Genomic DNA, 12,600 nt, shown 5'->3' with positions numbered 1-12,600 from the left:
TTTGTTGATCATCAATTTTAATGTTTCTTTCAAAATATGGTCACTTTAACAGGGAGCTGGAGTCAGAACTTCGGCAGACAACAGAAGAGGGGTCTCAATTCAGAGGTAACAACTTCCTGTCAAAATCAGCCAGGAGGCCTATGCGAGCCTAAGTCCAGACAAATGAACAAACCAGTACACTAGCTTAGAGGTCATCTTTTGGTGAAGATCCCAAGCCAATATCCAAACCAGCCTTCCTGTGGGACCTAAACACACTCTGCATTTGTGTGTGTGTTTGTGGGAGGGGAAGCCGCAATTAGACCAGTCCTTAGGCTCTACGTCCAAAGTGAAGGTCCTCAGTTTTCACTTGCTAGTGAAGGCATCATGGAGTCAGAGGCTGAGAGAAGCATCGGTTAAAAATGCTGGGCATGGTGGCGCATGCCTTTAATCCCAGCACTCAGGAGGCAGAGGCAGAGATGGAGTTTGAGGCCAGCCTGGTCTACAAAGCGAGTCTAGGACAGCCAAGGCTACACAGAGAAACCATGTCTCAAACACACACACACACGGAAAAAAAGAAATGGACAAAAGGAAAAACATACTACAGGTGTAGCTGGAGAGCAACCAGTGGGTTCCAGAACTCACAGCCTGGGCCTGGAGTACTTCATGTAGGAGAAGGCCCCTCAGCAGCACTGCTACTGAGAACAGAGAGGGTTCGGGGAAATGTGTGTTGGCATTTATGGTGGAAACTTGTGGACCCTTTCCAAGAGGACTTTTTCCTGGGAATACAGTGTGGTCTTAATGACGTTGGGATTCCCTACAAAGGTATGAGGGTTGCTCTGAAGCTCAAGAGATTTGGGCCGTTAGTAAACAAGAGATGGTGCTATTCTGGGGCTCCTGACAAAGTTCTGGGGGTAAGAAGAAAGAGGTGCTCAAGGCTGTATAGCTTGTCCCCTCAAAGTACATCCAACATTGCCCTAAGCTGGAGGAAATCATTCCATCAGCATCATGGATTATGTGCTACTGGAGAAATGGTCCTTATTTTTGCTGCTTTAATAAATGTTTGCTGAGTGAAGACATAGATAAGGGAAGGAGTTAGCCTTTTCTCCAAGCTAAGTGCCAGCCCTAATATGTGATTTTTACCAGGAGGAGGAGGGGGATAGGAGGAGGAAGTGTTGGGGAAGGGGAAGAGAGAGGAAGAGGAGGAGGAAGTAGTAGCTGAGAAGGAAGTGTTTGAGGAAGAGGAGAAGAAAGAAGAGGAAGGAGGGAGGAAAGGGTGGAGTGACAGGAAGGGTAAGGGTGAGGGTAAGGAAGGGTATCCTGGTCAGATAAATCTGGGAGCCCCAAGGGAAGACTCACTGTGCAGAAGATATTGAAAGTATCTGAGGTGTTTTCTAGTACAGTCAGTCTAACTTTTTAAGCTGGAGGCGTCTAAGCAAGGACGATATGCCTGTATTTGGTTGCTTGTCTCTGCTACAATACTCAGATTCTGTACAGCCCATGGTTCTGAGAGACTGAATCTAGAAACACTACACTGGACTATGAGTTAGTGCAGGCCTGATATCTCTATGGCCAAGTTGGGGCCAGCACTATTCTGCATCTCTGGCACTTAAGTTTTAGTGGCGGGCCTGCTGTGTTCCTTAGGCCCCAACTGGGACCGTGCAGTCACTCTGCTGTGTCTCTGAAGTTAAGAGTCACTTGCCCATTTTGGCAGATAACTACGATCAGCTCTTGCAAGACCACCACTAAAAACTGGCTTCTGTTCTAGGGGTATCGGGGGAGGGGGATCTCAGCCAATTCAGGGGCAAGAGTGTAGTGGAACTTCAGAAAGTTCTGGGGCAGGGACTGGAAGCAGGCAACATCTGGCCAATCCCCCAACCCTTCTCATGGTGCGGCCTCTCCCTCCTTTCCATGTTGGTGCCATGTCCATTTTCTACCTCGCACCACAAAGCAGGTCTTCAACCTGTCCTCACCATACCCACACCCACCTCCACCTCAGTATCAGAGACTCGCTTTCACCCATGGTGACCCAGGCATCTGTAGTCACGAGGCTGCATCTCAGGGGAAGGTAGCTAGAGATTGCTGATCAGGCTCCTCAGAGTCTGACATAGTCATGGTTCGGTTTGATGGTTTAGGTTTATAAATGAGGGCCATGTGTTGTAATATATAAATATGATGCCATGCAACAGATCTGGTACGAAGAGGTTTACTGCAGGAAGATAGGGGAAGTGGGGGAGGGGGATAAGAGGAAGTGCCAGAGAGATAGAGATATGACGGGGAAGGGGTGGGGGGGGAGTTAGTTGGGGGCTGGCTGCAGGTGATGATGTCAGGTTGCTAGGCAACCTAGAAGCAGACTATTGGGATGGGGGGGCGGGGCTTGTAAACTAACACCATTACTTAGAATTCTGGAACCGCCTGGAAGCTTTCCCTGAACATTTATCTTGGGCTTCACAGCAAAGCAGGGCATAGAATGCTGTATATTGTGAAGAGCTCTTCCTCTCTTATCAGCAGGTTCTCTAGAACCATCCAACTGCTATCATGCCTGGCTATAGTGCACTTATGAGCACTGTGGGTTTTGGTTTCTGTTGTCATCTTTCTTGGGTTCTCCTCTGCCATTTATCTACCTAAAGAAATAATTGTCACCTCTCAAGGCATGCTGTAAATTCTAGCCGCTCTAGGTTTCTCTGAATCTGCCTACCAGTCGACATCAATAAACCAGCTCTTCTCCCATTGAATTTTGTTGTAACCAGTTAGAAATGAATCTTTCCGAATTAATAGGCTATACGGTACAGAAAGCAGAAGACTTATTCTTTGCAGCAAATGTTGTGTTAGCAACATTGTTCATGGTTTATGTGAAGATTAGAAGAGGAGGAGGAAGAAGGGGAAAAGGAGGAAAAGAGGGAGATGGAAGAGGAGGTAGAGCGAAGAGAGAAGAGAGAAGAGGGAGAAAAGAATGAAGCCCTAATTACCTAATCCGCACAGCTTAATTTTGAGCATGTTTCTTCTTGTCTATGTTTTCAATGGGTCACGTGTGATTTTTTTTTCATATATAATTTTCTACCCCACTTGTCTTCAGCTGAGATGATACAGAAAACGAGTCTCTGTGTTATTGTTTCTTTCAAAAGCAGGGTTGTAATGGCTGTGTAACATCGCCCTGCAAAATGTACTATACTTTATTGGCTCATTTCCCAGCATATGGACATTTGCATAATCTTCCATTTTTATCTTTGCTCTTACAAATGATGATGTGTGCTGGAAAGTTTTCATTTGTCTCTCTAGAGTCCCTGCCCGCCCTGCCCTCCCTCTGGATTCCGTCAGCAGCTCCTTTGCCTCTGGATTTAGTTGGAGTCAATGACAGGAAGAAACCAGGAAAACCAGAGCTTGAGGGATGGGATTGGGTTGTTTCTTCCCAATGGGCTGGCCACATGGGGAACCAGGGGAAACTCGGGGAACCCTAAGCAAGTGGCAAGTTCTGGAAACCAATTGATCCTTACTCTTGCAGGCCTTGAGGAGTACCGGCTGGTCTCTATTGCTGATCCAAGTCTATTAGCTCTGTGTCCCCTCCCCTGACTCTAAGCTTGCTCTTGGGGAGTCAATCTTTTGCTTTATGAGATTGCTCTCAAATGACTTTGCGTAGTGTCCCTTTCCAACGGATTGTGTCCCGAGATGTGTGCCTGACCCTACTCAATTTCTCTTTGAGATTCCTCATAAATGTTAAAAACGGACCACTAACAGATAGAATCGTGCTCATGGCACTTAATTTATATGGACATAGTCCTTTGCAAAGATCAGTGATGTCAGGGTATGCTTCCTCCTAGTGGTGCTTGAGAACATTAAAATCTGTCATTTTTTGCTTAAATGGCAAAATGTTTGTTGTGCAAGCATGCAGTGCTAGAATTCCTTCCCAGAAGGAGATGCACACAGTGCCTACCTCTTTTCCTAAGGTTCCCATGACAACTTGAGGCACCATTTTGCCCAAGTTCACTCTGGAAACCAGTGAGTTAATTTGGCTTCCTTATAGAACACCAGTGAGGGGTTACCTACAGGAGTCTGGGTATGCCTCCTTCCCAACAGCATGCACCTAAACATTTACCCAGCAGACATGAGGGCTTCCCCACAACCCCGTAGATGGAGCTCCTCCTCCAACCTAGAGCTGAGATGCTCTTTTGTGCAGGGGCCATGCTAATCTCTGTATTGTTCCAATTTTAGGATATGTGCTGCCGAATTGAGCCCAGGATACTCTTTCACAAGAGGGGCACAGCTGAACTCCCCAAGATGACAGTTGCTTGCCTCATGGGACAGTCACTCCCAAGAGCACAAGAGCCTGGGCTCAGATCCACCACTCCTAGGTAAAGAGCCCCTTGCTTGCCCGGTTTTATGGCGGTGGAGAGGCAGAGAAGGGAGGACACCTGGGGGAGTGCCAGTCAGCTAGGATAGTTGATTGGTAAGATCCAGGTTCAGTGAGAAGCTGTCTTCCAATAGATTGAGGAAGACACCCCCAAACTGATCCCTGGTCTCCATATGCATGTACATACCCAGACACCTTCACGTACACAGGTCCACATAGAAACCTGGACACATATTTCACCACACACACATACATACACACAGAGTCACAAAAAACATTTTTAATATTTGAAATGCAGGCAAGCAAGAAGCACACTGTGTTTTATTTTAGTGTGTCTATCAGTGATTATTAGTAAAGTAGGAATGTTTTACATGTTCTATATTCTAGTTTCTCTTTTATGGGTGACCATGCCTAATTTTACCCTGCTTGGGACCAGAAGGGTTTTTTTTTTAATTTGTTTGGATTTTTGGAATATTCATGGATACATAAATGAGACTTCTTTGAGAGGGGACCCAAGTCCAGACATGAATCCGTTGATGTGTTTTATAGACGTTGCCTCAGGTACTTCCCTTGTTGCTGACAGAGTCTGTGGAGTGAACACTGTGAGGGAAGACAGCTGCAGTATGACTCACGGTTCAGCGGAAACGGCATGGCGGCCGAGAAGGCATGGCTGCAGGACCCGATCCTGTCTGTAGCAGTGAGCGAGACTTCCAGCTCACACCACAGATCAGAAAGCAGAGAAAGGAGACGGCTGGGAGACCCTGGCTGCTTTACTCGCTCACAACCGTTTATTTGGTCTGGGATCCTAGTCCATGGGACAGTGCCACCCATATTCAGGGACGGTCTTTGGAAATGCCTGTCCACACCCCTACACACCCCCACACAAACACACCACACCCTAACCCCATCAAGTTGATGATGGTGATCGACGATTACAAATCTACCCTTTGTCTATTTGAGATTCGAAACATTACGCTGAACCTTAATATCCCAACCCTGACCCTAAAGTTTCATGTTCGTTTCAGAATGCGAGCACTCCATCTCTGAGAGACCCCATCACCTTACCAATTGTCCTAGCTACTTCTTCATTGCGGTGATAAAATACCCTGACCGAGAGCCAGGTGTGGCACACGCCTTTAATCCCAGCAGGCAGTTGGCTGTGAGTTTGAGGCCAGCCTAGTCTACAAAAAGGGTCCAGGGTAGCCAAGGCTACACAGAGAAACCCTGTCTCGAAAAACCAAAACCAAACCAACCAATCAACCAACCAACCAACCAACCAACACCCTAACGAAAACAAAGTAAGACAAGGTCTAGTTTGGAGTACAGTTTCAGAGGATTACAAGCCATCTCATCAGGGAAGACATAGCAGGGAAGCCACAGCAGCAGGCAGAGAACGTATGGTGGCCAGAAAAGCAGGTTGGCAGGTCACAGGGCATCCATAGGAAGCAGAGCATGAACAGGAAGTAGGGTTGGACTATAAAGCCTCAAGGCCCACACCCAATGATGTACTTCTTCTGGTGACGCTCTACTTCGTAAAGGGTCTACAACCTTCCCAAAGGTGGTGCCTTAGTGTCAAAAGACATAAACCTATGGGAGAAATTTCTCATTCAGGTCAAAATACCACTCACAACAAACAATTTAGTTCATTACTTGTGAATTCAGCCATACCCAGACTTTTCAGAATGCGGTCAGAATGCAGCCGTATTCTTTGTCAGAATGCAACATGCCCTTACCCCATATAGATTCTTTTTCCTGTGATACCTTATGAGTCTGACTTTCTCTCTGCATTTCTGTCTGCAACCGGGTCTTATGAACTCCTGATAGAAGGTCTCATTAGGCTTTTCCCGCAGTCCTCCAGGGTTTCACTGGGCCACAATTTCAAATTCTTTCACATACCCCCTACAAACTAGTCCCTGGGGCTCTGAGGAAAACCAGTCAGGCAGTCAGAGCAACAACCTCACTTTTCTTTTCTTTTCTCTTTTAGATTTATTATGTATATTGTGCTCTGCCTGCATGTACACCTGCAGGCCCGAAGAAGGCATCAGATCACATTAAAGATGATTGTGAGCCACCGTGTGGTCGCTGGGAATTGAACTCAGGACCTCTGGAAGAGGAGTCAGTGCTCTAACCTCTGAGCCATCTCTCCAGCCCCAATAGCCTCACTTTTCAATACAACTTTTCCGCATTAGTTTCTTATCACTGTGACCAAATACAAATAAGATGACTTAAGGGAAGAATGGGTGATTTTTGACTCACTGGTTTTGGGGAGGACAGGAGTAGCCGGCCCATCATGGTAGGTAAGGTGTCATGGGGGGAGTGGCTCGAGGCAGTGGCAATAGGGGTATAAAGCTGCTTCCACACGTCTCCATGGACCAGGAAGCAGAAACAAAGCAGGAATCGGGGCTGGTTCATAAGCAGCAAGACACTTGAACCCCCTGAGTATCCCACTCAGTAGACCCTAATTCTAGGTCTATTTAGTAGACCCTAATTCTCAAAGGTTCCACAACCTCCCAAAACAGAGCTACCAACTGAGGAGCCATCATTCAAAGGCATGAGCCCCCGGAGGACGTTTCACATTTAAGTCACAATGCATAGCCCGAAAGTAGCCGTATACATAGTTTTTAATGCACCTTTGCAGGGACCTTTCTCATGAAGTTGGGAGTGGAATTTTCCACTGGTCCTATCAACACTCAAAAAACTTTAGATTGTGGGATATGGTCAGTTAAGATTTGGGGATATGGTCAGGGAGACCCTAAGGCAGAGCAGCAATGAACTGAGTAATTTATCTTTATTACTCATATTTAACACATAACATAAAATGTAAACGTAATAAAGAAAGATTTTGGATATTTGGGTCCAGATACCCAACTGTAATCATTTTCCAAAGATGTAGCTCATTGTAATGGGTGCCCTATTTTTTGCAAAGCACTCTGGGCCTTTTCATTTGCTGCTTGCTCAAACCTTCACATATGTTCTGATTGATAAGTATGTCTTACAACCATCGAACCGTGTCAGAATCCAATCCAGATGCCCAGGCCCATCCCAAGTCTTGATTTTTTTTTTCTCTAATGAGTTGTAAGTTGACATGATCTCATTTTGTTGATGCTTCGAAGCGTCAAGCAGAAAATGGAAAAGCTAAAATTCCACTAGATAGACAAACTGTTCTCGGATAGTCTCAATTCACTTATCATAAACATTAGGGGAGCGGAAGGTCATTGGATATTATAAACATCGCAGGAACCCTTGGGCATTGTGCTCAAGGAAAATGTTTGAGATCTGTCACTTGGAGAAAAGGAGAGTTTGGGAAAACAACCACATAAAAGTCTTTTTACAATTTCCATTTTAGACTAGAAAGAAGAATTTGGGGCCCAGAGCGTGGTCAGTGTTATGGTCTGTAAGCACGCATTCCCCTGGGAGAGGCTGTACTGCCAGACGAACCTGGCGCCTTGGTGGTTTGACACTGTTCCCCCTCCCAAATTCCTCTCTTCTAAATAGAATGTTCCTGCCTTTTCCCGACTCCTAACCTTAGCATTTTTCCATTCTTAGAGCGTCAGTGTCACTTTCCTTGTTTTATTGTTCCCTTCTTTCTCCAATTAGATGAACAGTAGCGAGCAGCACTCAGTTCTCTTGGGCTAGATCTGGAGTAGAGGAACATGGTTACTTTTACAGAAGTACCAGATGCTATTTTTTGAGCTCTGTGGCTTTGCAGAGATTTTCAGTTTTGCAAGAGGCTGTGTTTTATGTATTATAGCCTTAGATTTCAGCTTGTTGCACTGGATAGCCAAGCCCTAGGTTTTAATTTCATATTGCTTTGGCTAGTAATAATGAGTCTAGAATTGGAAACTAGATTCAGGGGAAATTCTTCTTTCCACCCCTGCAAAAAAGTTCCCCTTGTTAACTTTCAAAAAGAGCTAAAATTGAAGTTTAAAAAAAAAAAAAAGAAAGAAAAAATAAGGAATTGGGAGGAAAGGAATGACCCAATGCCCCAGTCCCACCTGATGACTGGGTGTGGTCACCCAGATGTTCACTCCTCCAGATGTGCAGGCTTTCCTAGCTCAAGGCCGACCCACCTGTGCTGTGAGACCCTGATGTATTTTTGAGGTCAAGCAGTTTGCCTTCAAGTCACACTGTAAAACCAAAAGCAATCTTTCCTCAGCAGCCGGGTCTGCAGATCATCCAGGCTTTGAGCTCCCAGAGGGAGAAGAGTCCACTTGTCCAAGGAAATGTCTGTAACACATGTTAAGTGGCCTGTGAGAGCGCCTTCTCATTTATTGGCTGAAACATGAAACGGAAAACATGTGCGGTGAGCACGGGGCCCCCACAGGCTCCGCGCTCCTTCCCAGGAAATGGAGTGATGAGAGATGAAGCAAACAATGTGAGTCCAGGCAGCTCACATGCCTGGGTGTTTCACAATGCAAAAAGCATCTGTTGGGTGGAAGTCCTGGGCAGGAGGATTGGAATTTATAGAGACAGATTGACTTCCAGTCTCTTGCCGGGATTCCATTTCTGCTGCTATGGGAGTAGGCTTTTCCATTAAGCAAGAACGAATCCATCTCCACTTGACTATGCTTATTTAGGCATTGGATACACACATACCGAATGCCAGTATCTGTGTTAGGGGCTCAGATCAAAGATGAATAAGGCAGGGACCTCATGGTCTGTAATGAGAAGTAGAAGCTAGCAACAAAAGGCCAAGCCTGGTAGAGTCCCTGACAATAGAGAAACATCCAAAAGGACATATGAAGAAACCCAGGGAGTGTGGAGGCCAGTAAGTGATGTGCTGGACATTTGCTATTTGAGACTAACAAAATTACATTTTCTTTTCCTCTTGATTGTACCACTTCACTTTTTTACTTGGGTCTTCACCTCTTTCCCAAACCGTTGTCCGTATCCCTAGCCCAGGAAAGGTCCCGGATTGATTGAAGCTCATTAAGGTGTCCCCAGTTCCACTGATCAGAGCCATTCAGGGTTCAGGGTATATAATCCAGTTCAAAGCTGTGTGACTCAGGATGGCGGCTTCCAAGGCAGAAGAAGCTCTATTGATTCGTAAAGAGAAGTTCCGAGAAAAATCAGCCCTCTTCCCAGCTGGTTGATCATTCTCCAGGAATTTTTTTTTTTTTTTTTTAAATAATAGGAGAATCTTGTGGGAGAAGATGTCACCCAAGGTTTAAAACAGACAGGAAAGGTCACTGTGGTTTTGTGCTCTGGTTCAGGCACTACAGGCATCATCTAAAAGCCATTGTACAGTTGAGAAGCTGTCCAGTTGGGTGGGCTGATAAGCCAGCCCTCTTTATTTTCTCAACTGCTATGAGTGGTCTTCTCAAATGCTTGCTTTTAAAGATAGGGAGAAGGGTTTGTGCTGCTAGCACCTCATTAATTCTCTTTTACAAACTAGAGAATTAAGATTCATAGAGGATGGACTGGTCGTGTAGTGGTAGAGCACTTGGAAAGCCCTAGATTCAATCCATGGAGCCATAAAATATAAATGCATAAGATTACACAGGTGAAACAAATTGCCCCCAAACACAAAGCATATATTGAATATCGCTAGGAGGTCAAGTTAAATGGGGGCTGAACTTTTCTCTGGATTAAATGAGGTGAAGTGCATCAGAGAGTGTAGAGAAAACATTTTGGGTGCAAGCAGAGACTAGAGCTGGGTTTAAGTGCACTGGGGATGACACCACGCTGAAAAGTTCAGCACAAATTATGTCCTCTGGGCCAAGTAAAACTTACATGTTAACCTACCCAAAGTCATTCTAAAAAAAATTGCCAAGAGATACTAGTCACTACCGTGCTCTTTTCCCCCCTATGCCCAAATTAAAATTCATGTTTTGTATCTGTTCATAGACTAACAAAGGTATTTGACCAAGAGTCCCTTAGAGGTCGGCATGACACTTGCCCCAGGAAACATACCACAAGGAAAGCAGGCAAGGTAGGCATGAGAAAAACAACTGAAAGACATGCAATACAGAATGGATCACACAGAAAAGAGAAGAATATGTGTATGTTTATGTATGTATTCATAAATATGTATATCCATGTGTAATGACAAAGGACATAGGGAGAAGGCAAACTATACACATTATTAAAATATAAATGAAGGAAGAATAAAACAAATATTTGAAGACTTTAAGTCTGAAATTTTTGAAAAATTAGATATTTATACATAGATTGATGGGAATTGTGAGATGGTAATACACACACATACACACACACACACACATACACACACACACACACACACACACACACAGAGAGAGAGAGAGAGAGAGAGAGAGAGAGAGAGAGAGAGAGAGAGAGAGACTATCTTGAAGTAGCTATCCTGATCTTTCACTATCTTTCTCATGCCCCTTCTATGATGTTGCCTGGGCTTTAACTGTAGGAGTGGTGGAAAATATTTAATATTGGTTGGTTGTAGACTGTAGGGTGATCTTTTTTTTCCTGCTTTCTTAAAATGATGTTCAGTACTTCTCAACTTTATACAATGGGCTTACATTACTTTATATTTAAAAGGTAGTAAAAATTTAAATGAAGAAATGCCACCAATGGTCTGAGAGCTAATGTAATTCTAGTGCCTATTAAATACAGAAGCTAGAAGGGTTTTCTATAATAAGTCATAAAGACATGTCAGACTCAGTGGCATTGATACCATCTCCAAAAATTAAAATTCTAAGTACTTGGTGTATTATCTCTGTCTATTCAGATTTCTTACTTTTCTCTGTCCCCTGTTCTCGTTTCTCTCTTTCTGTCTTCCTTCCTTCTCTTCTTCCTTTTCCTCCTCCTCCTCCTCTTTCTCCTCCTTGTCCTCGGGATCAAACCCAGTGTCTTACACATGCCAGGCAAGCACTCTGCTACTGACTCCCACTTCTACCCTTCACATTTCACTCCTTTGAGGCTAAGATCAAGAAAGTCTTCATGAACATGAAGCATCCGAGCCTTGGGACTTATACGGTTTTCCTGTGCCCTTCGGTATCTACTTGGGAACTTGTGTGCCACTGCACTCGGTCTTCTTTGGGGCATGCCAAGTTTGGTCCCCTGCCCAGCACCCCATGCACTGTATGATCTTAGGGGAAATTCTCTGAGATCAATTCCCTAACATCTAACTCTGTAAGGGAATCTAACACAGGGCAGGGCTGGAAGTGATAACTTCCCTGAAGAATGCTGGGAAACTCCCTGACAGCTCTGGGACATTCTGTGTGAGTAGGGGCCAAACTCCAACAAAGACCAAGTGGCCTTTTGCCCAGTGACTTAGCGTTGTCGAGGGAGGAGACGAGAGGGGTGGCCTAAACACACACTGAAGCAGCTGACTCTGGCTCCAAGAAAGCAAGGCTAGCTTAGAATTCTCACACTCTGAGGAGTTGCCAGGCTTGCTCGGCAGAGGCCCCTGGACCTTGGGTGTGATGCTAAGACCCAAGATCCTAAGTCCACTGTGCCTGCTCCAATTCTACAATAGTGGGAAGCGTTTTAGGTTTGTTGACTCCAAGACAGCTTCCACCCTAGAGGGGGAAAAACAGGCTGCACTGTCTCCAGCATCTTTCCAAATAGGTGTGGGTATGAAACATCCCATGGTGCACCATAGCCACCAGAGTGTGCTATCTTGTTGGGGTTTTGGACTCTTAAAATAAGCCCCGAGAATAACTCAATGGATGCCTGATCTGATTTCCATCTTCCTATATAAATAGGATCTTATGTTTTTAGTATCCCCCCGGGGCCCGTGAAATGCATGCCTAACCTGCTCATTACCATTTTAGCTTTCTTTCATGGCCCAAGAGCTCCGTAACAGTCATGAACAAACTTCATCTTCTCGGGCCTCTATGTTTTCTTATCTTAGAATGACTGTTATATATTACTCTCACCTAGTTTCATGGTTTAGGATAAATACACCCTGACAGTTGGAACGTTCCTAGTGAAACAAAACATAAGATTATCTCAGGATTAACTACAGTGGGTCAATTATGGTCCCTTCCTTAAAAACAAGAACAAGAACAAAAACAAAAAAACACTACTGATATCTAAGGAAACTTGAATGGCTCCCTAGATTAATTAAGGGGGTTGCTTTCTCCAGTAGCAAGGACAGTGAGGCAGAGAACTAGGGATTTGGGGAGGACTGTATATGTTGGGGAGAACCACTTGACTTCCAAGATGTAACCCTTCTGTGGGAAGTGTTGTGAAACATGAGTTATTTCAAAAGAACTGTCAGGAGCTAAGTAAATGTGACACATATACTGTGGCTTTCCTTGCTTTGCAGAAACTTTAAACATTGGGGAGTTTGTGCC

General features: G+C 44.8%; 1 pseudogene; it reads right to left on the bottom strand.

Annotated features, from left to right (window-relative positions):
- Window positions 1–4,142: 4,142 nt before the first annotated feature.
- LOC127183821 (uncharacterized) lies at window positions 4,143–4,209 on the bottom strand (annotated as a pseudogene).
- Between the last annotated feature and the right edge of the window lie 8,391 nt (window positions 4,210–12,600).

This window comes from Acomys russatus, chromosome 31 (genome assembly GCF_903995435.1).
Source record: "Acomys russatus chromosome 31, mAcoRus1.1, whole genome shotgun sequence".
Classification (NCBI taxonomy): Eukaryota; Metazoa; Chordata; class Mammalia; order Rodentia; family Muridae; genus Acomys; species Acomys russatus.
The sequence above is the reverse complement of the archived record's forward strand: the minus strand, read 5'-3'. Positions and strand labels throughout refer to the sequence as shown.